This window comes from Priapulus caudatus, unplaced genomic scaffold, assembly GCF_000485595.1.
Source record: "Priapulus caudatus unplaced genomic scaffold, Priapulus_caudatus-5.0.1 Scaffold111, whole genome shotgun sequence".
Taxonomy (NCBI): Eukaryota; Metazoa; Priapulida; class Priapulimorpha; order Priapulimorphida; family Priapulidae; genus Priapulus; species Priapulus caudatus.
Window position 1 is genome coordinate 212,159 of NW_014577172.1, and position 4,696 is coordinate 216,854.

A 4,696-nucleotide genomic window follows, 5' to 3' on the forward strand; every position below is an offset into this window, starting at 1 on the left:
CGCGGCGCTGCGTCGAAAAATTATGGTTAAGGTTTTGTATAAGTTAAGAGCACGCTGAAGGCACGCTGAAGCACGCCATGGTATACGTCGTAGTACGGCCGAGGTCGTCAAAACAATTTTGAGCATGCTCAAAATTTTCCGACGCTATGCCAGCGTACTGCCCATACGTCCCGCATACGCGGCCATAAGTGTAGGTATAGTTCTGCCGATCGCTTGGACACACGTTCACACACGTACTTGCTAAGTTAACTCATAAGTCCGAAACTACGTCGAGATAATGTCTAGCGTACCCAAAACTTATTTTCTAACTTATGAGTAACGCTGCTTTGAACCGTATGTGTAACTTAGTTCACAACGCATATGACGATATGCTAGACTATTTGACGTGGTTCCGGACCGACCACAGAACTTACTGAACGTGTTTCTAACTTACAGCTACCGTACTAATGGCGTATTCGCAGCGTTTAGGAGAATTGGTATATAAAAATGGTATTGGCATGCTTGATACTGCGGACGGCTGATGTTGCATACTGTGATGTCTAGTGCGCGTTATGATTTGAATCGCTTGAGCGCAGTCTTTTTATAGGCTACGACACGTAGATCTGTCGGCGATACCTACGCGCGCCTATGCATAAGTTAGGACTATCGTTGGCCATAAGTTTCGTGAACGCCCGCAACACGCATAGCATCCGTTTCGTATGAGTTATTCTTTATAAGATTATCGAAACGCTTCATATACGTTACTAATTACGTTAAGTATCGTCCAACTCGTTATGAATCACGCTATGTATACGCCCAAAATTGGAAAAAAACATTCTATTAGTCAGCGTATGCCAGCGTTTTAGAGAAGATTTGATGACTGTCCGGCATTACGCCTGTCTAAATCCGTCAATGTGCTGACAGAGCCATAAAACACACGCACACGCACATGCACACAATTGTGTGTGCCGTTGCGTGTGTTGGTGTGTGGTGTGTGTGTGCGTCGTGTGTGTTGTATGTGTGTGTGATATGTGCATGTAGTGTGGTGTGGGTGTGCCTGTGACGACTGGGTGTGCGTGTGTGTGTGTATGTGTGTGTGTATGTGTCGTGTGTGTGTTGTGTGTGGTGTGTGGTGTGTTGTGTGCTGTGTGGGGTTTATCCATGACCCCCGCCGCTTGCGTTGTGTGTGTGTGCTAGGAGGATGTGTGTCGTAGTGTGTGTGTGTGTGCCGTGTGTGTGTGTGTGGTGTGTGTTGTGTGGTGTGTGTGATGTGTGTGGTGTGTGCGGTGTGCGATGTGTGGTGTGTTGACGTCCTTGTGTGTGTATGTGGGTGCTAACGTGTGCGTGTGCGTGGCCACGCGCACGGTGTGTGGTGTGCTGCCTGTGTGGGGTGTGTTGCTGCGTGTGTATGTGTTGTGTAGTGTGTATATGTGTGTGCGTGTGTGGTGTGTGTATGTGTGTGTGTGTGTGTGTGTGTGTGTTGTGGTGTGTGTGTGTTTGTAGTGCGCGGCTGTGTGAAGAAACACCTAGGTTGTATTTTAAACACGTATGAGATTAACAGAGCAAACAAGCAAGCAATATTGTAAAGCTGCGCTAAAAGCAAATAAACATACACGCAAATTGTGATAGTGAATGTTGTTTTGGTCACGCTCTCTGTTTCACTTCTTAAATCAAGTAAAAGTATGTTATGGACCTGAAAATCGCATGCCACGCAGCTGCCTAAATGTATATTGCGCATACAATTACTACTAGAAAGTACTATTAAACAAGTCTAAATTAGTATATGACCCTATCAATAAAACTGCTATTTCATTTGTCATTTTGCAAGTTTCACGGCTGCCATATCATGACGAGAAATTTGCCATGCATAAACAACTGAATGAGAAACAAGAGCCAATGGAAATAGTCTCGGCACATATTTGCTCAGTTTTTCACCTTAATGCTTATTTGCACCTTATTTTGCTGTTGATCTTTGCCTTTCAGTTTACGTTTGACCTATCTGTAAGGAGCTATTACTTTCAGACTTTGTACTCCGGGCCTGAACACGCGTAATAGTTACCTAGATTCGTAAAACTAAATGTTACTATGATAATTCAAGGGGACCCGTTGTCAGAAGCAGTAACGGCAGCATATCCAGGGATACATAAATACTTTCTGTTCAACCAAGCTGCTGTCATCACAACATTCACGACTAGGTAGCTCTGAAATCAATTTCATACCGATATATACGGTTCGATACGATTTCGTTGAGGTACTCTTAGGGTTTAAAAACACCGCTGATTGGCGCGTAGCTCAGAATAGTTCAAAACTTAACGTAAGAGAGTCGTGATCACAACGCAAAGCCGAAAACATTGACTACGCTTGTACGGACAAAATTTAAACTCTAAATCAACTATACTCACCATCAATGCAGATATGCTACTAATGCTGATACTCGTCCTGCAGCTTTCCTCCGAACAGTGCGTGCAGTACGTGCTCACGCGACGTGGGATGGTGAGAGATTAGCAGTGTATAATAGAGAGAGAGAGTAGTAGTGTATAGAGAGAGAGTAGTAGTGTATAGAGAGAGAGACAGCGAGAGAGAGAGGGAGAGAGGGAGAGAGGGAGAGAGAGAGATTAGCAGTGTATATGTAGAGAGTAGTATAGTGTAAAGAGAGAGCATCCGTTTCGCGTCTAACCGACGCTGGCTCTACAGCTTAGTGTTTCCCTGCTGCGTGGACAAGATGTGAGAACGACACACGTGGGCACCACGCCAACAGCTAGCTGTACAGTCAGAAACCGCGTGTCTCTCTGCAGCAGCAGCAACAGCAGCAGCAGCAGCAGCAGCAGTAGTAGTAGTAGTAGTAGCAGCAGCAACAACAACAACAGCAGCAGTAGTAGCAGCAACAGCAGTAGTAGCAGCAGCAGAAGCAGCAAAAGTAACAGCAGTAGCAGCAGCAGCAGCAACAACAACAACAACAGCAGTAGAAGCACCACCCTCACGCACGCACTCACGCACGAACGTATAGTAAATTCTCAAATGACGTACCCAACACGTCAAACGGAAACTATCACGAGATCCGTCAACGTAGTCCTTGCATGCTCACCCACACGTAAACACCAGGAGACGCCCTCGCACACACGCTGACGATAACGACGATGCGGTGGATATAGCGTTTATCGTCATGCGTGGCAACCCTCGCAAGAACTGTGAACGACAGCCAGCCAGCCACCTTTGCCCTGGACTCCGCCACCGCGCTCGAGATACACTTACTTACTTACTAACATCGCTCGTTATGCGCGCATCAGTAACACAACGAGCGCTTTGTCGGCTTCAGGCGGAGGTACCCAGAACAGGGACGTGCGCGATTAACCAAAATCAACAATTGTAATGCTCATAATTTACGGCATGACCTCATGCGAGGGGTATGGTAATTAGTAATCAAGAGGTCCAACTCACAGGTGCGTCTCCAGTGTAGCGTACGTCGTGTCGGAGAACCTTGTCGCCATAAAAACGCAGGCGACGCAACTCGCGTATAGAAATCTTGCGCATCTTGCACGCGGGACATCACTAAAATCAAATTGACCCTAACCATCCCAAGGCTTCTGCTCAAAATGCCGCGTGTGCTATTCACCCGCGCTCTTGAAACCTGTCGGGCTAGATTTGTGAATAGATTCTTCCCATTTATCACAGAGTAATTCGAATAGCATAATTTCGTACAAGTTCTAAACGATCACAGGCAATCACCGTGATTCCATATTGCGGTGAAAGTAGCAGGAAATTCTGTTATTAATCCACGGAAATAATCGCGTTGTTTGTTCGCCTGTGGTTGTTACAGCGTTCTGCATGGTGGCACCGCGAGTGAGAGGTAAATGATCTCATATTACTTATAGATCGAGTCATGCGGGTTGAGTTATGTGGTGAATGACGAAGTTACCCATGGTATCAAGAGCTGATAATACATAAATGTATTATTAGATCTTGATAGTTTATACATATACGAAATATAATAATTAGGAAACCTAATAATACATACGAAGATATACATATACGAAGTATGATGAAAATCCTTACGATACACGATCAACTATTTAAATACATATAAACTAATAAACAATCAACTTTAATATACTATACGCTATTTAAATACACATGTATAGATATGCATATATACAAAGTATAATGAATATTACCTAGATATACGCGACACATTACGTATGAACGCGAGCATTTATGTCTGATCTGAGAACTCATTCTGACTCTAACTTCTGTTAGAAACCGTCCACGCGATCTACTACGTAACAAAACCTATTGTATGGAATCGTATCGCTACACCGCCAAACCGTTAGCAAACGCATTGTGATTGATAATACGTAAAGTAAATACAAATTATGGGTCATTAGAACTAGGCCAGTGGTATCTATTAGTGTTCATTAATAGGGCATTAGCAGTTACCAGTGAGAGGGATTAGAAAGTGTCAAGCGAAACGGTGAACTACTGCTATTAAGTATAGATATATGGGTGATTATCCAACCTGGTTACTGGCCCATGAACATGGTCGCTGTATACGGCTATGTCAACAGTGTAACAATAGCAGAGTAAACATAGCTCGTAACATAGTTATTACAGACACGATCGTTGGTCGGTTCTAAATAGTGCCCTCGCTGTTTAACCCGTGTGTGTGTGTGTGTGTGTGTGTGTGTGTGTGTGTGTGTGTGCGTGCGGCCAATCCTTGTCC

General features: G+C 44.4%; 1 protein-coding gene across 1 annotated transcript in view; it reads right to left on the reverse strand.

The window, feature by feature from the left end:
• The window catches only part of LOC106805361 (carboxypeptidase D-like), a 15,486-nt gene extending 12,737 nt beyond the window's left edge, over positions 1-2,749 (reverse strand). The window contains exon 1 of the mRNA XM_014806922.1: positions 2,382-2,749. The gene's annotated coding sequence lies outside the window, so the exon portion shown is untranslated. The remainder of the gene's footprint in view (positions 1-2,381) is intronic.
• Between the last annotated feature and the right edge of the window lie 1,947 nt (positions 2,750-4,696).